Below are 25,021 nucleotides of genomic sequence, written 5' to 3' on the forward strand. Positions count from 1 at the left end.
GGCGAAATTAATTAGGGTAGGTAAGCCGCAATTTAGCGTGCCTCCAAGACAAAGTTGTTCCCCCCTCTCTCTCCCTCTTTCTCGTAACACCATCTTATCCTTCCACCCACCTCTCTCTCTCTCTTTTTCCCCTCCTCCCCGACTCGCCAGGCTCCACCGGTATAATATCCCTTATTAGAACACGGCTGGCAGAAACTGCGGAACGTGGATATCGGTGGAGAGGAACACGAGAAACGATGGTTCGGGGTTGACGGCGGTTTACTTGGCAAGTCAAACATCCTACAGCCTGCAATATCCTGGCCGGCCATGCTTGTAAGATACCGTCAAGGCCGAATTGAACGAGCAACGATCTCCCCCTCGCACCACCCCTTCTCAAACTGCGGCCTCGTGGGGAGTCGATGGGAGGGCGGGTTTGGATCGGGAGGGGGTTGGGTTCGGCTCGCTTTCGGTGTCTCGCCACATCAAATGGACTGGCCGGCTCTCGGCTATGCAAAGTATGTGCACGTCGGTGAAACCGTGCGCCAAGTTTGCCCAGGTATGGACAGGGAACCGACGCACACAGTTGGATCACACAGTGATTAGAACCAGGTGACGTGATCGTTGTTTGGGAATAATAATAATTGATCGATCGGGGGAGGGGTTTAGAGTTTAGAGTCTCGAAAGTGGAAGATCGATCGTGTTCGAAAGGGGAGGTGGAAAGTAAAGGATTAGATCGGGGAAGGAGTTCTAGACGATGAGCGTTTGATGGAGCGAGGTGAATTCAGGATGATGCTTTTCTTATCTTTTTTTTCCCTTTTTTTTCCTTTTGTGTAGCGTTGGCCGAGATTTTGTGCGTATAAACGCGTAAATATTATTTTTAAATTTCATTGCGAATATTCGATTACTCGAGAGGGATGAAATTGAGAGAGAGGGATTTTTAAGGAACTTGAGTAATGAATGATATTTTATCGAATAGGAATTGTTTCTATATATTATATACATTTTTTTTATAATAATAATTCTTCCTGTTTAAACATTATTTATTACGAATTAAATGATAGATCGAATTGAATTATATTTAGGAAATTGGGTCAGTTGGATTAAATCGTTATTTCATTGTACAAGATAAATAAGATTTTTAGATAGATTTTAATATTTCTCTTCAATCGAATATAATCATTTCGATTCGGATTTCGAACAAATAATAATATCCTAACGAATGTATATACAAACCAACAATCTAAGATAATTATATAATATAAAAAGAAGAGAATAGAGAGAAAAAATATTATGTCCTATTATTCCAAATTACTTATTTCGATTACACAAAAGAATCTCTTCTTCCAATTCCCCTTTAATCAAATACAAAATTCCAATCCAATCAAGAAATCGGCCCAATTTCCAAACAACCCCTATCACCCTACCTCACGATGCTTCGCATCCACTCCACTCCCGAACTTAATTCAACGATCATCCAACGTCAAACGAAATTCCACCACCTTCCCCCTCCTCGAAACACCTCGAGGATCATCCTCGACCCTCGATCGTAATACCATCGTCCGTCTCGACCTCGCGCAAAGGGGACAAACAAATTCTATAGGAGGAAAGGTGTGGAGAGACAAGAATAGGGCCAACGATCTGATCCGCGCGACGTTTTATTCGTCTTTCGGAGAAACGGAGAGAAACAGAGCGAAGGAGGACGGAAGAGGAACGATCGAAGAGCTGTCTCGAACACGTTCGCGCGAAGTCAGTCGAGAGACGTTTGCCAAGATTTTCCTGGTAGAAGAGTTTCGCCGGGCATCGAAAGCGGATTGTGACGCGATGTATCGAGGCGTGCTCGGTGTATAATATTCCTCCAGGAAACCCCCTCGCTCCGCGTGTTCCGCCACGTCCAAGGAGGAAGGCACGTGTTTTCACAGCAAACATCGCGAAGAAGCGTCTCCGTGTAACAGCTTAGGGACGAGCAACGCGGGGGTGCTCTCTCTCTGCCGCCTTTCGATCGTCGCGTTTGTTCTTCCCGCTTCCGGACGATTGCTCGCGCGGAAACAGAAAAAGCAAACCGTATCCCTGGGGGTAGGGACGGAAGGGTGAGTTTGTTTCGGGGAGGTTGAATCTTATTTGACGCGTGGAAGATTTTTAAGCTGTGCTCGCGTATGGTAAGGGAGGCTATAATGGTAAAAAGGGTAGCTTTGCAAGTTTTTTTGCTGTATCTCTTTCGTGCTCGAGGATTAGGGATGCAATTTATTACGTCGATTATATAATTCGACGCGTGATTTTCGATTTATCTCAAAATATTTATTGTGCGATCTCAATTGATAATTTATTAATTTAGAATGAGACCAATATTGGATTGATTCTAATTATTTCTACGTTGATAAATGTATAAAATTTATTCGCCACGTTTCCATCGTCTCGCCCGTCTCGTTCCATCCGACAAAAATATCGCATCGCTTCAAAGAGCAAAGAAACTCGTGCTCGAAACGGGCAAAGACCAAAGGGAGAGGGAAAGGGTTGATAACCAAAGATATTTTCCAGACGAAACGCGCTCAGGAACGCGTGTCCGCGCGACCGAGCAGGCCGAATACACCCCCAGGTTTAATTCGATCCGCCGTTAATTGACGGCTTCTAACGAACGCTACCCCCTTCCTTGGCCTCTTCGTCACTTCCACCCTCCTCCCTCCCCGCAGGCCGTTCGCAGCCGCCCCTTCCTCGGTGATAGCCGCATTGCAGCTGCAGCCTCGCAATTTGCAAACGCGGAAAATCCTCTGCGGATGGCTCGATCCCACCGGCGGATTTCTCCGCTTCGGCCGCTTGAATATGAATAAACTAAAATGCAACTTCGCTGTTCCATCCCTCTTTCTCTCTCCCTCTCTCGTCCCACCTGTCGGAATTTCCCCGTTCCTCTTTTTCTCCCCCTTCCTCCGCGGCGAAACTCGTATCCAGAAACTCGTTACGCTAGTTATACATTCGACAAAAGTGGGGGTGTGGGATGGAACGATAATTAAAGGAAGAGAAAACGACGCGAGGCGTTCTTCTTCCTCTCGCGTGGAGGAGGGGGGGAGTTGTTCCACGGATCGACGGGTCTTTTAATGCTCTTCCGGGAAGGGAGAGACGAGCGAGTCTCCTCGCTTCTTGCCTGCTTTCGTCGCGTGTTTCCTTTGACGGATCGATCGGTGCGATGGAGGGTGGAAAGGGGAGAGGAGAGAGGTTGGAGGATGATGTATGAGTTCGACGTTGGTTGTTGGAAGCTGTTCTTGAATGCAGAAGAATGGAGATCAGGAGGATGGAGATTTTGCGTTGTTCGAGGGAAAGGAGAGAGAGGATGTGTGGGGAAGAGAGAGTGTGGATCGTTTACGTTGGCAAGTTTTATAGGGGAGGAAATTTTCTTGTCCCATTTATATATAGTGGAAGTGAAGCTAGATTATCGGATTATTTCATTTGTTGTGAATATATTTAATTGATTTACCGAGGTTTCGTTAAATTATATTATGGTTATTTTCATGGTTTCGTCGATATGGAAATGAACGTAATATTCAAGGCCCTGTTCTGCTTTTTTCATTTAAACACGGAGGGGGTGGGGAGAATGTTATTTTTTTCTTTCATTGTATACAGATTTGTATGGTTGATAAGCAAGTTAACGTTTACGGATACTTTTTAGAATTTATCATGTTATTGTTAATAATCGGAGAGTAATATCATTCTTTGTAATTGGTGGAATTGGATTGTGAATATTGAGATAATTTATGCATATCGATTCCTCCTATAATAAGAAAATAATTACTACCGAAATTGAACTCGGTTATTTTCCTTTCAACACGATTTTTCACAAAGTCTTCTTTCAAAGGTAAACTCATTCGCCCCTCGTTCGGCAACCTCTTCGTTCTTCAACCGCCTTCAAATTAACCTTAATCTAGTTACATAACAAATATTCGACTCTTCCACTCCGTGGTTAATCGATTATACATTCTTGGTCGTCTTTTTGCCATTCCTTAATGTCTTTTTGATACAATTTTCGTGAAATGAATTCCCCTTGGAGAGTAAGTCCTGGAACACTGCCCAGGCAATATCCTCCTTGTTCTCAGACCACTTTTATCAGGATTAAATTGATTCTACGCTAATAACGTAACAAGCATCTTATCCCTTTCAATATCTTTCCCCATTTTATCACGAATATAAAGATAATCTTTGATTCCCCTTTTTTCTATTAATTTTCAATCCCAAAAAAATTCATCTTATCATTCTCCAATTACATACACAACCGAATTCTCTCCAAATCTACTAAAAACCACCAAATCAATTCGAACGAAACAAAAAAAAAAATACAATTTCATAACTATTATATTTCTCGCCCCCATTTTTAAACGAATTTAAAGAAAAGAATCACGATCACGACTCTCCTCCAATTAAACCGCGGCAAAAAGAGATCCATCGTGAATCAGAATCAGAAGGGCTAATTTCACATCGGCAACTATTCCACCCTCGACGCATGTTATCTCCGTATACGGTGGTGGGATCCACCCACGCGCGGCCATGTTCCAACACGCACAACTAGCCTCTCTTGCACAACTCGTTCGAAACCCGATACGCCTTTTTCTTCGAACGAGAACCTCCTCGTGCGGAGGACACTGATTGCAATAAATTGGCATGCGTTCGTTCGCGTGTCGCGGCGAAACCAGGGATGGAGGCCCACCCTCTCCAACCCCTTCCTCCGATAGCGCGCCCTTCTGTGCGGGATTCAATTTGGCGAAATTATCCTTTTCTTGTTCGCCAAGTAATTTCATAGGAAACGACGGATCGATAATTGCCGCGGCGGGCCACCAGGTTTTAGGTAAATGCAACGTTGATTGCGGTAAGTTCATTAACCCCTAGCCGCGAGGGGTGTGTAGAAAATTGCTACTAGCTCGGCCCGGCTTCTTCCCCACCATGCGAAAGGGTGGTGGATTCGTCGGGTTAGCCGACACATATCTGGCCCCGTTTCATGGACCATCGATTTTACGAAATTTCTTTGCTAGATGCCTTTAAAATTGTTATCTTCAAGATTGAATCAATATAAAAGTCGTTGTAAATTGATTTGTTTGTCGAGTTGTCGTGAATACAATTAAAGTTGTATTTGGTGAAGAGAGATACAGATGAACTATATATTACGAGTTGTAATTTAATTTTATGTAATATTACAGTACCTAGACTTAACAATATGGGAATAGAGGAAGTACAGAGCGAGCCAGGATTATGAAAATACATTGAAATTTGGGTTTGAAACACATTGCGCTATGGGTGTCCATTTAAGACTTGGAAATTCGTAAAAAAGAATCTTTAGAAAATTATACATTACGCATCATTTCCTTTACCTCGTTTGAGGAAAGAGAAAAGATACACTCGCGTAATATTTTCTATTCTTCTAATAAAACACTACTCTACTTACTCACTTTTGCCATATCACTCGTATCTTCGACATTTTACTCGAATAAAAAAGAGGCTAACTTCCATGCTAATAATTACGCAAATTTCATTCATAATTTGTATTCGAAGAAAAGAGAAGAAAAGAGAAAGAGAACCAAAACTCTGTTATTATTCTTATTGTCGAATGTGAAACACGAGGAGAACGGAGAACACCTTCCTCCACGAAACAACTAACATTACAGCCTCGTTATCTACGATATACCCGTTCATGCTGCCATCGAGGTCCATTATTAGAGTTATAAAGGGCAGGAACCATGCTCGTTGCTTATAAAAGTCCAGTTTGCTCGAAGAACGGTGTATCGAAAAAGGGCTTGGCCGGGTTACAATTTCCATCCGCTAATGGCGTCGTAACAAGATCAAACAGGGCTTTAAGAGGGAAGGGGCCACGCAGCGCCGCTAAGCGACCGTCGCAAGAGACACACGCACGCACACACGCGCGCGCGCGCAGGTTAAAAAACGAGTCCCGTGCAAACACGTGGGCCGGCGTGAACTAAAACAATGTAACGCAAACAGATTAGCCGACGATGAATTCCGTAACGGCGTTCGGTAGTATTTATACAAAGTAGTCCGTGTCTTGGCTGTTTGACGAGCAGGGCCAGCCAGCCTGTTTAAACGAGCAGACGGCCGTGTATTTACTTTACTCTTCGCCTTGTCACTGGCCATTTCTCTTCGCGAGCAATTACACCGGCCGAACTCGTTGTTTCGCCGTTTAACATATTTGTTAATGTCACGGTAACCAGGAGCGACGGCCCGTCCTGGAAACTTTCGATCGACCGCCGTATCGCTTCAACCCATTTTTCCCTCCTCTCGCTCTCGTTCGTCCTTTCGCTTTCTTTTTCGAGGTTAGGAAGTTTCGATGTGGAAAGTAATGGTTTGTCGCGACTATATATGTATATCAAATATATCAAAAGGTTAGGTTACGTTTTCTCGAATCGATACAACTTTTTCTACACCGAATTTTAATCGAACGAAATTTATATTACAAGCTAGAATTAATATAAACCTGTTGAATCGTGTGAATATAGATTTATAGATTTATAATATCAAATAGTAGTAATATGGTTAACATCTTAATTTTGTACGATACTCTGTGTAGTACATTTGTATTAACTTGCACGACATGCTTATGGTATTGTTATCAGAAATTGATAAGTAAATTGACATTTGGAAACAATACCAATTTCTCTCGTCGTATCACGGGTAAAAAAACAAAAATTCTCTCTCTTCCAAACTCGATCCTCTCGCCTCGACTCTCGCGTGATACGAGAAAGAGAGAGGACGAGGTGTTCCGTCGCGAGACAAAGCTTTTCTCGTTTGGGACCAACATCGTCGTGTCGCGCTTTATCACCGCATCGAGGGGGGACTTGTTGAATCTTGGAAAGAGTCCACAGGCAACAGAAGCACAACCGTGAAAGGAGGGGCCATAAATCGCGTGGTTTGATAACTTTGATACACCGTCCGTTGTATCCACCGTATTTTTGGGGCGAGCATCGGTGTGCTCGGTCGCGTGAACACCGTGGAGAAAACACGGATCTAATCGCATTATGATCTGGTACACGGGCCTCGCCACTTCCGAATGCGTGTTCTCGCGTTAAATCGTTAAGCGGCTTACACAACGGTTCCATCCCTGCATCGTCTTGAGGGACGTTTCTTTGTTTCCAATCATGGACGAGATGTAATTACGTTTCCGAAAATTGATGGAAATTGTTAGGATTCGATGTATGGAGAGAGAGAGAGAGAATAAAAAGAAGATGCTTCAATTTGGGTCGAATTGGAAAAGAGATATCAAAAATGGCGTAAAAATGAAATGTTCAAAAATTGTCAGAATTTGCTCTGACGGTGTTTTAATAGCGATACGGAAGAGCGGTGTGTAAATTGATTTAGAGAAATTGTTCTGTTATGTGGAAAACGGTGTTAGAATTGTTGGAAATTGTTACACGTATTCTGACACTATTTTAATAGCGATGCGGAGAAATCGTGTGTAAATTGATTTTGGGGAAAAAACAATATTTGATTTGGGTTTTGGCCGGGCGAGAGAAACTGAAAATTCACATAGCGTTGGAATGTTCAAATTGTCGGTATTGTTTTGTTACTAGTTTTAATAGTTTCATGAAATAATCCTGTATAAATTGACCGTGGAAAAAATTGTTATTCTAGTTAATAATATTATCTGCAAAAGAGATTAATTCGACTTATCTTTTACTTGATAAAAGAATAGATATAAAGGATAAAAAAGAAATATATAGTAAAAAGGAAAAAGAATATAAGAAGAAATGAAAGTAAGGAAGAATTATACGAAAATATTTTTTTACGACCCATAAAGATAATGTTTTTATAAAACATTTCTTTATGAAGTCCATTACATTATATTTTTCTTTCTACTTTCTCTCTACTTAAACAACACTCAACACACACACACGATATTTTATATTTTTTATATTACCCCGAAAAATATATTTTCATCGCCTAGGTGCCACATTTTTACACAAAATTTATTTCTCCATCATTTTACACTATATACATAACTATTTCGCATAAATTATTCTAAAAATCCCTTTTTTTTTTCTTCAAAATTCCTTCCATCTTTAGATTCACATCTCGTATCTCCAAGTCAGTATCTATTAAAGCGTGTCGTAAAAGTATATAACTGAATAACGTTCTTCTATCCTATGTACGTAAATATCGTTTATTATAAAATTATCACGCCTACTTACACTCCTTAAGATCTTAACAACCACCCGACCGATCTATTCGAGAGGAAATTTTTCAAGATAAAAATTACTGGTTCTAACCAGTGACATCAAAGGAAAAAAAAGAAGAGGGGAGAAGGGAGGAAGGAAAAAAAAAAGGAACAAAAGTTAACTTAACGACTTACCAAAGTCTAGTAAACTTAAGACATCATTCCTTTTATTTGAACACCGTCCAAACCTGAATCACGTGGGGACGTAATCATGCGAAAAGATAACGTCGAGTGTCGTGGGGCCATTTTCCATAAATGATCGTCGCCGTTACGCATAAAATCGGCGTATCGACACGGCCGGCCCAAGTAACGTGTTACTCGCAATTAACCGTACGTTAGTTCCGGCTAATAAACTCGGCTCGATTCGACATATTTTCACGCTCGATAAATACTTCTACACTTAACGAGAATTATTCATCCGGGGCCACCTATATGTTTCGCCATTTCGAGATACCCAAGAATGAATGAATAAGAATTTTGATAATTCATGCGTGAGATATTGAAATTGAGATATATCGGTGAAATTCGGAAGGTTTTATCTTTGAAACGGAGAATTTGATGAAGAAATTTGGAAATTTAGAATTTTAAATTAATTATTAACGAGTCTGATGTTGAGGAAGTTTTGATAGTCCAAAGATTTTTCATTATATATGATATTATATATGAGAAATGAGATAAAAATCTTTACAGCTTTTCAAAGATCGAGTAAAACAAAAAGAAAAATTGAGGATAATTAGCACGTGAAAAACTTTCAAACCATAAAGAACGTTGAAAGAGTTCTATAAAAGACTCGTGAAACTTCGCGAAAAAGCTCTGAAAGATTCTTAATGATAAAATTCCAAAATCTCTAAAGATTCATCAAACAACTTGATGGATATCAACTTTAAGATATTTCTTCTATTCACACTCCAATTTTATCTTTCATTTTTTATTTCTTCAATTTTCGCAACAAACGCTTGATAAGAGGATCATTCAATTCTACCAAAACTATCTTCACCTAATTTTTAATACACCACTTTCACTTTCCACCTCAAGTATCAACAATTCTCACGTTCCTGATAAAAAGATCAAAGATCTCTCTGAACAGCATTAACGTCCAATTTTCTCGTACCATTATTATCTCCTGTCCATCTCGCCCCTATTGTTCCATCGTCCATGCAAGCGTTCGATATCCAAAACGGCAAAAGAATCAATGGGGATTCGACTCGGTTTTTAATGCGCCTTTAATTTGTCGTAATCCGTTTGAAGTGATTACAAACCTCGTGACGGTTCACTCCATTTTTCACGTGCAATCACTTCACCCTTTCCCCTCGGACGAGGGGAAATTTCACCAAAAGGCACCTTCGCCAACGTTTATTCCACATCCGCGCGCATCCCTCTGGCTTACGAGCGGATAAATGCTGTCATTCAACCGGCTCTTCAACGTAATTCACCGAGGCCACGATCCACGGACCGTCTTTCTCCACCCTTTCTCTCTCTCTCTCTCTCGAATTGCTTTTCATAATGTCATTCGCGCTTGTCCCGTTTGCGGGCGAGGGGTAGGCACGAGAGGAGAAAATTTACGCGGCGTAACGAGAGTCGTTACGCGCTTTGTTTTCAGATATTATCGCTATCCAAAGGGTTTTTATCGCGATCCTCGCGGCCGTTTAAACGCCGGTGGTGCAATTGTGCTTTCTTTTCTGGCGAAATGGAATTCGCCCCCTATTCAGGGTGAACAATCGTCGAATCTTCGGGAGATCGGGAGATATAAGGGGTTGCTGAGAGAACGAGGGTTTCGAGTATCGGGTGTGATCGATTTTAAAAGCTGGAAATATTAAATCGGGGAAGATGGAGAATCGTAAGAGTTATCGTTGGAAAAATTAAATTCCATCCGATTTTTATATAAATTTGGTATAAATGTGAATTAGGAAAAATGGACTATTGTTAAGTTTCATTGTATTAATTTGTAATAATTCTTCTTTTTTTATTGAAAATTAACGCGACAGATATTTTTCTAAAAATTTTATATTCTTTCGAAATATTTTTAATCTCTTGATAACAACGATCGTTTTCTTCTCATTTTTCTCGAGTGCATTAAAAATACGATACGAAAACACAGTTTGAACAGAGATAATTCGACTGCGTTACGAGTGCATTGAGAGTGCAGACTCAAAGAAAAGATCCATCTTGGCACACCCAATTAACGCTTGCTCTCGCACTCCCATTCTCTTAAATCATGCCACGATCTTCCAGCCCCATAATTCACGTAACCGTAAAAGAGAGTGGACGATTTAAGGCCAGTGCACGTTTCATGCGACGGAAACGTGAGACACAACAATGTTCGCGGAGACAAGTGATTACAATCACCCTTAGCGACGAAATCGTTAAGAAGTTAATTAGACAACGAGGGTTAACCAGCCCGTGGGACTAATTCGAAACGTCGTTGATCAACCAAGACAGACATTTATCATAAAAATGTTTGATACGAGTATGACCAATGATCTAAACTTAGCAGCTTGGCTCGGTAACCGTTAATAACTCATCAGACGTCGTTTACAGGACGTTGAAACGTTTCACGATTGATTTAACGGTTCATTAACGGAGCACAACGATCTGACAACCCCCTAGAATCGTCTCGAGGCTTTCACCGGTTAAAAAACTTCCCTTAAATCGAATGATCCAAGGAAATTGATGTAATTGATCCCGATCCAATCGCTCGTGATTTGGCTCGAATTGAAGGAGGAAAAAACCAATCGAGAGTTTTAAAAAGCGAGTAACCGTCTAACCCTCTCCCCCCTCCCGTAATTAACGTAATTAAAAACTTTCCTCTTCCTCTCCCCCGTCTCTTGATCGCGACGAAAACTCCTCCTCGATTTTCTCGAATTTTCTCGTGGTCGATCGACGATTTGAAAACTGCGAGGAGTCAGGGAGAAGGATTATTAAGGATTCATAAGATGGAAAAAGGGTTCTGGTCGCGATGTTACCGCGTGAAATTCATGGAACATCGATGGAAAGGCGCTCTCTCTCTCTCTCTCTGCAGGGGTGGATGGAACTACTGGATGGAATAACTCGATGGATATTTAATGGCCGCATTCTTCGTTCTGTGAATTAATGATCGTGTTTGAGCCGGGAATACGAGGTTTTGCTCCCTCAATGGAGACGGGAAAACTCGAAAATGCGAGTTTGGAAATTGTGTAAACAGCTGGTGGTAAATACCAGGGAGGGATCAATTTTGCAAAAATTCGGGGAGGGAAGTTTAGGGTAGGGTAGGGATAATTTCGAGATGGATTCATTGACGGGAATCCACGAACCAAACAATGAGTTCTTTTGTTGAAACGGAGTATAATAAGTCAGTTTTATCTCCTTTCTTTTTATTTCTATTATCTTCAACTATAACGTGAGACTTTACTTGCTTACTTGCGCAGTAAAAGTATCGTAATTGTAAGAAATGTATTAGACAAGATAAATATTTTAAATTTTAATCTTTCGCTTCAAATATTCCATACTGAATACATTTGCTGATATAGTATATACAATAAATAATACTTACTTAATATTATTTCATAATATCGTCGAATAAACGAGCGTCCAAATAATTCCCAGAAAAGGAATCTCAACCCGGAATTTATTTCAACCAAAAAAAAAAAAAGAGAAGCAGGAAAGGAGCCGGATTCTGGAATCAACCGGCATTAAACTCGCGAAAACCTCAAATATATCCGTGCCCTATTTACGTCAGATATACATCTCTCCACACACACACATTTTCAAGGTAATTCTGTACCTTGAAAATAGGGGGTAGAGGGGGTAGGTGGGAAGGCGAAAGAAAAGGAAAAAAAAAGAAAGGAAAATAACAGAAATTCGTCCCAGTTTTCGGCAAATCGTAGCCTGGATACTCGACTAATTCCAACTGCACCGTATCGCGGCAATATTCGAGCTTAATTGCGAACCACCGGGACCCCTCTTCCCCTCCTCCCTCCTCCCCCTCCTCCCCTCCCGTCCCCCGCGCCAGGGGAAGTCATTGTTTGTCGTTGTCGTCGATCGAGCCCGGCCGATTCGATGCATTGGATCCGGGCTGGCGGCTGTTTGCCCGGCTAGATTTTTAATTACGCCGACGACAGTGGTTTTACGATCGAGCCGGGGAGACACAAAACCCCCATCGGGTATTCTCAACGGACGACAATTCACCGGGTTACCGGATCGTCTCGCGTCTAATAAAAGTCGGACGAGCCGCCGGTTTCCTCGATCGCAGATACACGTATCCGCGTTTGTCCCGTGTCACGCCAAACGGGAAAATTTATTTTTTTTGCCCCCTCTCCTCCTCCTCCTCCTCCCCCTCCTCGTGGAGAATTCGTTTTACTCTTGGAACAGTTTCTGTTCAATTGCGGCCGATTGAAAGATTGCCCTGGGAACGAGGGATCGATGCTCTTATATATCCGCTGGTTATTGTTTATTGGAATGCTTATTGGTTTCTATAGGTTCGTGTTACGAACTTCAATCCTCGTTTATGGTAATATCTTTCGATACGATATTCTAATTTTTCTCCGATTTCGTAGGATTTTTGGAAAATTTTCGATCGGTTCGATTTAATAATTGACTCGACTCGTTTTCCCTTTGAAGACTCGGGAAGACGTAATCGTTTAAAAATAAACGTCTCTAAGAGGAGGAGCGACAACAACAGGAAGCAATAAAAGCGTAAGACCAAGAACCAACTGTCTGGTATCTCTGGTTGCGAGGGGATCCATGCGTGTCGCGAATCGTCGATGGCTCTCGTTGACGCCTGTAAAAATCACCCGTCCGATTATCGTCTCGAACGAAGAACTGAATGAACCTGCGGGCACAGTGAATTCGACCGCGTGGGCGGTTGTATAAATATCTCCCTCCTTATGGTTCGTCCGTGAGTCGTCGGATCCTCTCTCGAGGAAGGCACGCGTGTAAAGAGCAAAAGGCAAAAAGAGAGACGTGCCAGCGAGTGGTCTGAAGGGAGAGAGAGAGAGAGAGGGAGAGAGAAAGAGAGAGATAGGAAGAGGAGGAGGAAGAGAAAGAAAAAAATAATCTCGAAAGAAGACACATGTGGAATGGACACAGGATGTTGAGACACCGTGGCCACAGAGACGAATTAACGGCCGACCTCCTCTCAAAACGGAGGGACAATTATCCGGGGAATTTTATTTGCCTGCCAAGATTCCTCCCATCGTCAAAATATTTCCAGTCTCTCCTCGATGATCGACTCTCCTCCTTTTTCTGCTTTTTATTCGTCTCTTCCTCATCTTTCTCCTTTCTTCTCTTGGCTCGACGCCAATATTCTGCTTCCCATTCTCCGTCTTTCAAGTTTTCGTATTGGTTTCTTCCGCTTTTTTTTTCTTCTTCTTCTTTTTTTTCCCTCCCCCTTCTTTTTGTTGCTCGTCGCCTCTTCTTCGATGATTATACTTGGCCGAAGGGGAAACGTATCGTACGACTGACAACTACATTTTTCGACACGCGCGTCTTTTGTGGCGAATAATGGGGGAGTGAGTTTTTCTTGAAAAATCGTGGGGAGACTCGAGATGACGGGGATATTCCACGAGGGTGTTGCTCGTGCTAATAATTGGTTGTTAGTTGTTTCTCGGTCGAAGGGATCTCCGTGAAGGGAGAGATTGATGAGATTCTTCCGTTTTACATGATACGGTCTTGTAAGGATGTTAGAAATGAATTTTTAAATAAATTGTCTCTTTTGTGTCTCTTTCTATCGATCAGAAATCAAAGAATAAAAAATTGACAGTATTTATATAGTCGATCGATTCCTTATCTTGCGTAAGATTGTGACAATTTTAAGATTGAAAAGTTCGAACGAACGATCGTACTTTACGTTATTTGGAACGATCACTATTAGCGACAAAGGGAACGATTCTCCAATTATTTTCGAATTTCTTCCATTATATTTTATCGAGACTTTCAAAGATATTAAAACGAAATTTTCGTTTCGTTTCGTTTCTTATTTAGATATTTTCGTTTCCCAGATAATTTCCGTTTTCCGTGGTCGTTTGCCGCGTAACGAAATTCAAAACGTCCCATTTCGATGCGTCGAAACTTCCGTAATCCTTCCTCAAGTAGCAACAACCTGAACAAAATTCATTTGAAATTCATACGAAGTTACCTCCCCGATATTAAAATTGTCCTGTACCAACCTCCACGCGGAGGTAGTCTTATTTTACTTGGAACTCGAACTTTTTTCCAGCCTATGCGTCATCCTTCGTGTTCAAAAATTACGATCCGCGATAATATTTTTCAATTCGAATAACCCTCTCCAAAGAACTTATCAAACTGGAGAATTATTCAAGAAATATAATTTATATCGCGATATGACTGATATTTTATTCTATTATTTTGTAAAAATTTCAAAACAAAAATCCCCGTTTTTCCAATGGAATCACACGTGTAAAATTCAAAGATAAAACGTTTCGACAATCCCACACTGGCTGAAAATTTCTGAACATCGCACTCTTTCGAGAATTATTAAATTTTAAATATCGTCCGACCGATCAACCGAAACGAGGATTCACACAAATTTTTAAAAAACTGTTGCCAGATTCATCTAGGCTGCGTAATCGAATCGAGATCCACCCGAGGCGGCGGATACACTTTCCTGTCGCATTAGCGGCTCGATACAATGGAATGGCCGGCATAATCAGGTGAAGGAGCAACAATGAGCATTAAATCATTAACCCTGCCGGACACGCATCCACGACAATAGAAATTCTCGAGCATTGGGGAGGTTCGGCTATTATTCAGCCGCGTGCCTCTGTCTTTGTTCGTCCAATGTTTGTTTCGTAGATAGGGCGACCTTTGTCAACGGCCTTGTCACACTGGATCCACGTTTGACCACTAATGCTGTATTGGGCTAATACTTGGATAGATGTTATTTGGAAACAAGCTCTCGACACGAGACGAAAATTACGAGTCCTTTCGTATAAGGATAAACTTAAATAAACAATCTTAGAGGATCGTACGAATGTTTTCCTCGCACTGTGATTTCGAACGCAAAACAAACCAATCGTGTTATCGAGCGTGGAAAAGTTACACTTGTAACTCGAAGTAAATAAATAAGAAGAGGTCTAGAGTAATATATATTGGAAAATAGAAGTTTAAGAAGTTTGAGAATATATTTTTTATTGTATCTTTTCAAAAAACACAGCACATTTGATTTAAAATTCATCCTGATTCACATGAAATAGAATATATTAAATCGAATACGTTTGAATAAAATCCAACGAAATATCGATCCGTCGATAAAAATTTAAAGATGATTCAAAACGCGTCTTTAATTGCAAATTGTGAATTGTCTCCGGCTAATGAACAGTCAATGCCGGTATAGTAATAATAACGAGAATGACCTTTCGCATCGGCTTCTCTTCGACTCGGCGACATCGGATCCCTCGTCATTAACTCGACTACGTGACGCCCACTTGGGAGACGTGGGCCCACGCGTTTTCCCTTTTCTTCGAAAGGAGCGAGGATTGACTGTTGCATCGGTAAGCGCAATTACCGGACAACGGCTGACGATGCCACCGGACGTGAAATTAAATCCATTGTGATTGAACGGTGCACGCGGCCATTTGCATCTATCGCTGACAGAAAACGACAGATACGAGGGCGGTAGTGATTTGTGTGCATTATTGATGGTAAGTGTACGAATTGATCGATTCGTAACAATGATGAAAATAAGGGATTGCGAATGTACAAGCAAATTCTAATAATAATAAGTAGATATAACAATACGTTATGCAATACGCGAATGATTTCTTTTAGAATTTTCGGATTTTTCAAGTAATTGGAGAATGAGATTTTATTTCTATACTTGACAGTAAATTACAGTAGAAAATTTCTTCAGAAGTTTCACAAATTTATTTATTCGATGCATTATTGAGATGTATTATTCAAATATAGTATATTCTTCGTTCTTCAATGGCGAAATAAAGTTGTTAAGAGATTTATATCTACTTATGGGTTTTGTATCGAAGCCCCGAACACCAGAATAGTAAAAGAATAAATTTTTCTCCTCTCGAAACCTGTCATCCCATTAACACTCCTATCTCAACTCCAAAATCTCTAGTTAAACATCCCACCCTTCCCATCCTCGAATCATCTCTAGTTATCCGATCGAATCAGGGTGTCCTTACAACAATCGTGGCAGAGAATCGGTTATCGTCACCCCGGAAATGTCACCAACCCCGAAACTTCTTCCCCCCCTGCACACGTTCCATCACCGCTCTCTCGATACAGGTCATCCTGCGCCCCATTATTATTGTCCCGCGCGTACATCAGATAATCGACTCCCCAAGGGACCGGGAGTAGTATCTTTCGAAAGGAAGGGGGACGTGGTGGAACGTTTCGTTTTACTTATTCATTCGACGCATTTACTTAGAGGCTCAGCCCTGGATCGAATCGCTCCTTCGAGATGGCCCAAGTTTTACGACTCCAGGTACTTGAGGAATCGCGGTGGGGGCTCGTTTCGTCCCTCCGCTTCCGGTCGAAAGGGAAGGGGGATACGGCTCGCGTGGACAGTTTCCGGCAAACTGGCGCGGGCGTTAAATAAAGGTGAGAAGAAATGGACGTCTGCGTTTTATGGGGATGAGGAGTTGGAGAGAGAGGGCAGGGCAGCTCTTAATTGAGCTCGAAGCGAATCAGGGCATTTTCGAGGCATTCGGCCAAAATCGTCGAATTAATCGAGGGAGGACCGTGACGATTAATGGGTTGACGGTGGACTGGGGAATGGCGGGGACAGGTTAGGTGTGTCGTGATTTTATGCGACAACCGGATCGGATGCGTGAAATTAATCGGATAATAGATTGAAGATTTTAGACGGAAGAAGGTGTCGTTAATTTTTAACGTGTATTTGTAGAAGAGTTGTGTACTTGGCGTGGCAAGTAACGAGACGTGAACAGAATTTTGCTATTCGAGGAAGAAGAAGATTAAAGTTATATAAACTGCGCATATAATTATGCGCGGATATTTGGTTGGTATTTTTATGAACTGACAATAATAAGCAATAATATTGTTATTTGAATAACTACGAACGAAACGAACGAATACATAATTTTATTAAAATATATTTGTTTATCGTTAATAAATAAAATAAAAAGATTGATATTTTTTTAACATATCTGAACGTACTTATTTCAAAAATGATATATATATATATATATAACTGTTTATTATAAATTGTAAACTTTCTTACAGTTTTCTCGTATCGTTTCTCGTATCGAATCGTGTATTTATTATTAAAAAAAGAACATAGGAATCATCGCTAACAAGAAATAAAAGGGAGGGAAAAAATATCGTTCCAAACATTCGTATATAATCGCAACATCAAAAATACGAGAAACAGGTTTACAACATCAAAGGAAACGATCGATCTTCCCGAAATTCTTCAAATTGAAAACTCAACGAAATTACTTAAACCTATTTTCGAATCGAGGAGGGAAATCCAGTCCATCGGGATACGATAACCCCTCGATACATCTTTAATGGATATATTTTTCGATAAAGTTATCAATAATTGAGCGGAACGTACGTGAGCGGAAGTTGGATCAGCACTTTCCACTCGAAAATCGGGGCTAAGGAAAGTTCGTTCGAATTTCCCTCCCGGCCCATCGCGTGTCCATCGACGTTGAAGAATTTGGTTCCGCAAGGGTCGAGATCCGTACTTTACTAACAGCGGGCAAAGAGTTTATATATACATAGCCTTCGTTATTCTCCAACTGTTAACTCGAAACTGTTTCTGTTAATTCGATCCTATCCGAGAGAAGTTTGCCGCGTTTCTGGAGAACGTTCTTCAAGAGTTTCTGCAAATTTATCGAGAAGAAACGTTTAACAGTCCCCCGTGTTTTGATCGTTGATGTAGTTTCGCGATCGGGATTGTTTTGATGGAAATTATATTGGATCACGAAGTTTGGTATTTTAAATTAAGTCGTGGATAATTAATTAAAAAGCGAGATAAATTCTACACTCGTCCTTTTGTGTCTTATTGATAATTGAACAAGTATACTTTTTTATATTTTGTTTCGATAATTATTCATCGATTAATTTATTGTAAAATAATACATGGAATGATGAAGACTGGAAGGAAGAGAGAATTGATAGAAACTATATTTTTTATCATCCTTGTATAACTTGTTATACTTGTTATATATTCTTTTTTATAAGTAAAACAAACTGTTAAGAAGCGATAATACTGATAATAACACTAGAATTTATGTTGGATAAACATGTTGTGTAAAATATAATATTCTTATCAGATACGATGAAAGATCTGTTACGAAATACGAGGATTTTTAATTAAGCTGAAAACTGCAAGAAAGTCATAAAAATTATTGTTTTTACTTTATTTTAGTATGCTGTGTTTCGTAGCACAGGGTACTTTCATCGACGCAAGGAGGCCTTTAAACCTTATAGTTAGTTCAATACTCGGCGCGTTGTTATTCACGTGGGATTAACACGATAGAGCGTTTGAACAATGCTTGCAAGCGCTTTAAACAAGGCTCAGCAATGTCTAATGACGCGAGTTTGGCCAACTTTGGATGGAAATTGTCAAAAATCAAATCAAAGTCTATTTAGCTCGACTCGTTTACTCCATTTATTCGAGAACAATCTTCACGAATGGATCCGAGTATATTATAACATCTTGATCGAAGATTTTGTTGGAATTTATTTTTATATTCAACAAAACGTGTACGCATTATGTGTCGAATGAAATTTTTCGAGTTTCACGCTGTTATGCTATTACCAGTTATTCGAGTTGATTAAAATTAACATTTCAAATAATTCAATTACTCGATTCGTAATAAAATCAAGAAGTATTTGACGAGTGTTACCAAAGACGTTTACGTTTCGTGTAGTTTTACGTAACTTTGTACAAACGATGAAAAAAAAAAAAAAGAAAAAGAAGAAAAATATCAATTTCCAGTCCGGTGGTCTGTAATTATCAACTATATTTATACTAATAAGAAACAAACTGAACCAAACGACCGGTGCGTTGAGATTATTTGCATTTAGACAACGTTGTAGAAATTTAAATGAAAACCCGATTGAAATGCTCGTAAATCTGCAAATGACTTTATAATGCCCGCATACATTACACCGATCGGCAAGAGAATCAATTTTTCGTACCAGGATATCGATTGTCATATTTAACTTTAAGTTATTTTGCAATAATTTGAACGAGAAAATTATTTCACTATTTATCGATAAAATTGCTTTTCCAAAGCGATTTCTCCATATATTGTCTCGAACGGTTTATAATTTTATTACATCCGTACGATGTCTCGCGGATTTATTTTATTTGCTCACCATATATAATAATAATAATAATTTAAATACCAACAGTTTTGAAAACGAGTAATTGTATATTAGTTTTGTAAAATTAATCTGATTATCTTCCACGATCGAAATATTTGCAATTCCAAATTATTTCGTTACGTCTAAAAATACGATCCTCGAAAAGTTAACAATGTTGAATCCAAAATTTCACCATATCCTTCATCTCACTCAAAATGGCTACGCACTGGAAATAACACTCTTACTAACATCTTCTTTTTAAAAAATATGACTATACGTCATACGAAATCTCATCGAACAATGTTTTAAACTGAAACGACAATTTCATCCCAAATTGCTCTCCTCGCAGCATTTCGTACAATCCTCTTTCAACGCACCTTTTGCGCGCAAGTGCGGATATTTAATCGCACTATGGATCATCGCTCTCCATCGTTCCCGCGATTTCCCATGGAAAATGTTAATTTCTCTGTTGAAAAGCAGACTGGAACGAATTATAGAGTGGTGGATGACGTGGGTTCGTTCGATCATAAACGACACCATAAAACCGTTCCGCAACGTTTGTCGTCGTCACTAATGAAGGTGCACGCGCGCGGACAAGTTGCCCGCCGCCATCGATAATTAATGGACACTGTAATTACACGGCGGACCGGTTATCATCGAGTTTTCTTCCTGATGCAGTGCGCGCGCACGTGTTTATAAATACACGCGCCCATGTGTTCGCGTATATTTGAAATAAGTACATACATATATATATATATACGCCGATTGACCGAGTAAAATCGAGCAGACACGCACGATTTTCCGTGTAATTCGGATTGTAGCCGATAGCGCGTGAAGAAACGAATGCGTCGAAACGTTAATTGCTTTTATCCGGGAGGGAAATCGATACGTGATCGTGAATTGTGACAGGGGAGGGGAAGGGCGGGACGCGTGTTGTAAGGGAAACTCGAGAAAACGTCGGTTGTAATTATGTAGATGTATGTAGATGTGACATGTAGGTTGTATTTCGTTGCCATTTTTCCCGGATGTTTTTACTAAAAAGGAATTGTTTATACAGAGTTATGTAATTAATCCTAGCCTACATGGTTGGAGCTTTATTTGCCCGATGAAGGAGAAAGAAGTGTGATCGATTTTTGAAAAGCCAATAATTTCTGAAAGTATGTCACGTGATAGGATGGTGATATTAAAATTCAACGATAAAGTGAAATAAAAGAATAAAGAATTTTTTAGTCACGGATAAAGGTATCTTGAATTCGTATAAAGTGATAATTAAATAACTGATAATTTCTTTGTTATAATAAATAGAATTGTTATAATTTATTCGATTGATTGAATTTAACGTAAATCTTGTGTTAGTGGAGAAAATGTATAAAGTATACACAAATGATTCGATAAATATATATTAATTAGAGAAACTTGTTAAATATATTTAATCTTTATTATAACTTTCTTCGTAACAGAAAAAAAAGTTTAAATATCCATACATCGATCCAATTTATCGCGTCGCAATAATAGATTCCAATTGTTATTCCAGTTCAATCCAGATCCTCGATTTTTTTTTTGCAAAGCGCGACACGTTCAAAAGAAAAGAGAAAGCGAGAGGGTTTAGAGAGGGGTTTCGAAAATCGTGGGATACACGTTCCGCGGATAATATGGAATTGATAAGCACGTCGATTTGCGTTAAGTACACTTTTGATGCGACGATACGCAATCGCCCGGTGAAATATTTAAACTGGTCCCTGATAAATGTCGAACGTTGATTGGATTTTAATTACACTTGTGAGGGCAATTTCGCGTGTCCGCGCAAATAACGCGACTCCCCCTCCTCCCTTTCCTCCTCTTCAACCCTCCCCTCCTTCCGACCAAGCTTTTTGCGCTTGTTTTGCCTCGCGACAGAAGCGGAATATAATACGAGAGGGAGGAAATTTTGAGAGAAAAAAATCGGAGAGGGGAAAAATAAAAAAAGAAAAATCCGATTTATCCCGTTTCACTTCACTTCGCAATCGAATTACGAATAACTACGAATAAATCGGATAAATCCTGGCGTGATGTAATTTGTCGTTAAACATTGATGCATTTTAGAACTAATTTTGATTAGATTTAATTATATTTCGATGAGAAGGTACATATTGTGGATTAATTATTGGATTGGGTGTTTCGGCTTAATTTAGGGTAGTCACGATTCGGTATTATAATTATACATTAATATAACGTGTAATTTGGATACGATAGGGTTCTGATCTCGTTGGAAATAAAGATATATCAAAATTAGATACGTTTTAAAATTAGAGACATCTTTCAATTGAAAATTACTCTTCTGTTGAAGGAAATTCGATTTCTTCTTATCGACAAAGATTCCTTAATTAATTATTAATTATCTTATCGTTGTAAAAATTGTGTTTCAACAAAATCATCGAAGGATTTTTCGTTCAAAATCGAATCCAAAACTAGGGATCCCAATAGAAGTGGTATAATTAATTCGAACCTTTGTTAATTGATCGACCCGCCGATAATTTCTTCTGTCTCTCGCTCGAAATGACGTTCGATATTCGCTGTAATCGTTTATGGACGAACGTTATTTTCATTGTTTTGGCCAAATATTGACCAACCTGCTTTCTCTGCAATATATTTACCGGCTGTCAAATAAGAGCAGCAATCAATGTTTCGTTTAATCAACGTGCGTACAATCGAGTGTTAACCCCTCGCTCGAATCGAATTAATACCGAAATTCGTTCATATTTGCCCGATGTTTGCCAAGCTAAAACTGCAACGTAAACCGATCCACGATCCGCGTATGTTAAGTTGAATTTTAATTAGAATCGCGATTCGTGACACTAAATACTCTATCGCGCATTAAAGTTACATCCATCTTAAATCCTTTCGATGAAAATTTCTACAACGAATTTTTCTACAAACAATGCGAACAATGCAACGATACTGAAATCACCGACGTGTGACCCGGATAAAATCCAAAAAATTGTAAAAATAATAAGACAACTCAGGGAATTTCATTTGCCATTAAAAGATTCGATATAACTACAAAAACCGAAAAAGTGATCCCAAGCTTTTTATTTTCGTATATTAAATTTTTTTCTCGATATACATCTCGTAGGAATCTGAAATTTCAAAGTTTCTCTTCCATATTTCACAACGAATTTTTCTACAAACAATGCGAACAATGCAACGATACTGAAATCACCGACGTGTGACCCGGATAAAATCCAAAAAATTGTAAAAATAATAAGACAACTCAGGGAATTTCATTTGCCATTAAAAGATTCGATATAACTACAAAAACCGAAAAAGTGATCCCAAGCTTTTTATTTTCGTATATTAAATTTTTTTCTCGATATACATCTCGTAGGAATCTGAAATTTCAAAGTTTCTCTTCCATATTTCACAATTCAAAACCACTCCAACAGCGAATTCCGTCCGATTGTTTCTCGCCAAACGAAGATCCCATCAAGAATAATCACGTGATTCACGAGTGACGCAGGAAAATATTCTAGGCAGAGACGCAAAGGCGATTAACATCGGGCCGCGTGAAAATCGATGCTCCGGGGTTCTAATGTTTTCAAGCAACAACGGCGAGGGGCGAGAGACGTGGATCTGGTAACCGACCACGGTTTATCCGTGGCTATCAGCAGGCCATTTCTCGCCTGGCCGAGTGGTTCGTTAAAGCAATTTACAAGCTCGTTTGTAAACAAGCCGCGGTGCCAGTTTGTTCGCGCCTACGTGTCTGTCCATCGACGCGCGTTCGCTTTATAGATGCGAATTAATGTCGAATTCTTCTCCTCTCTTTCTCCTCCGAGGGAAGGAGGAAGTCCAGAGGTGTTTCCTCCACGTGTCGGGACACGTGGATAACGGGAGGTTAACCGGCTCCAACCTGTCCAAAGCCTGGTAAAATCCTCCTTCTCCAAACTGGTTAACATCGTTTAACCTTTGAAAAAAGATCCGTGTGTTTGGCTCACTTGTTGGTGTTTCTCATCGCGTCTGTGTTACGAGGTCAGTGGCGGGTTACGGAGTGTGACTGCGTTTCGCGTTTGATAAGCAGTGAGAGACGTTGTAATTGCGGAAAGGAAAAATAGCTGTGCGGAGATCTGTTAAAAATTTCAATGTTAGACGAATTTGTTAACGAATTTTATATCGCGAAAGTGTCAAGGTGTTTCGTAAAAGTATTAAGGTGATCGTCATTGGTTGAGCGTCGTTGGCAGTTTAGCTGTAACGAAGTCAAGTAAGTTTTTATTTAATTTTCATTATTTTATGCGATACTTGTGCATGAAATATTAATTGAAATACGCGTTATCATGATTTTACATCGTGCGTTTATTGCGTATGAAAGTTATATGTAAATAACGGGAAAACATGCGACATGTTGGCTTTTTATTTTTTCCAGTTTTATTGACATAATTAAAAGTAGTTAAATACTTCATAAAAATCAATATCGAATCAATATAACATTTATATTTATAATTTTTTTTTTTCGTAAATGTTTTCTTTTTAAATAAACGGATGAAAAAGTGCGAAAAATAAATATTTGATCCTGAAAATCAAATAACAAAATGCCATACGAGTATTGGCTGTGCGAGTAGGAAATTTAAAATATTTTTAAAAAAAGGAAAAAATAGGAAACGATTTACGTCTCATGTTTCATCCCGTAATATATTGCATGTTATTAAGATTGATGTAGGATATTGTTTTCTGAAATAACAAGGTAATAGATGATTACTTGCAAGGTTTAACCTTCCAATTTCTGGAACAGTTTGTTTATTAGAACAACAATATTAATGCAATATTTCTTATTCACTTCTAGAATCTTTGTTTATAATTATTATTTCCCCATCAATCTCCTCCTATTTATTAAATTTCCCATCAAAATTAATCCTTCTCCAAAAATTTCTTCTCGAACTTCTCTCTTCCCAAAACGATATATCGCTCACGAAACTCGAGAAATACCCCCAAAAAATCTGTCAGAGTTAATTCTTTTCCAAAAATAAAAAAAGAATTCTCCTATCTTCTTTATATCACGCCTGTATCATTCTGTTCGCAAACAATATTTCCGATTTGGGGAGAAAAAACAGAAAAGAAGAAAAAAGAAAAATTCGAACAGTTTACACCCTACGGATGAAACCTTCGCCTGCCATTCACGGTTAACCAAAACGAGGGCTGCATCGAGGGTGGCATCCATCCTCTTTCATCGTCACGCACCTCGATACTTCACACTTGTCCCGATAATCGCGCGACTGGAACAATTACCGACAGCAGCGAGTCGTAAGAGTGAAAATGGGCCGGCCATTCCTCCGCCCGCGCGTCAGTTTTGTCCGCTTGAAATTGGATTTGTCTGGAATGCAAATTGAGAACCGGACCGTAGAGTTCGACGTTCATCCCCTGAGCGGGGCTCTATGGAAAAAATCTACGGAGAAACGAATCTCTATTAATTCTTCTATTCTTTCGCTCCGTTGTCGTTGCTTGCTTCGCTCTTCGTTTTTTTTTCCTCCCCTTTTTTTCTTTCTTTTTTCTTTTTTTTTGTTATTCCTCCTCCCTTTTTCC

General features: G+C 39.6%; 1 protein-coding gene across 3 annotated transcripts in view; it reads left to right on the plus strand.

Annotated features, from left to right (window-relative positions):
* Positions 1 to 25,021, plus strand: part of LOC107995313 (protein slit) — a 480,699-nt gene that overhangs the window by 293,455 nt on the left and 162,223 nt on the right. Inside the window, exon 1 of one of the 3 annotated variants that reach the window (XM_062078203.1) lies at positions 23,266 to 23,705. The exons of the other annotated variants lie outside the window; for them this stretch is intronic. The gene's annotated coding sequence lies outside the window, so the exon portion shown is untranslated. Of the gene's footprint in view, positions 1 to 23,265; positions 23,706 to 25,021 lie in introns of those variants that run through there. 3 annotated transcript variants of the gene reach the window in all.

The sequence above is a fragment of the Apis cerana genome, linkage group LG8 (assembly GCF_029169275.1).
Source record: "Apis cerana isolate GH-2021 linkage group LG8, AcerK_1.0, whole genome shotgun sequence".
Taxonomy (NCBI): Eukaryota; Metazoa; Arthropoda; class Insecta; order Hymenoptera; family Apidae; genus Apis; species Apis cerana.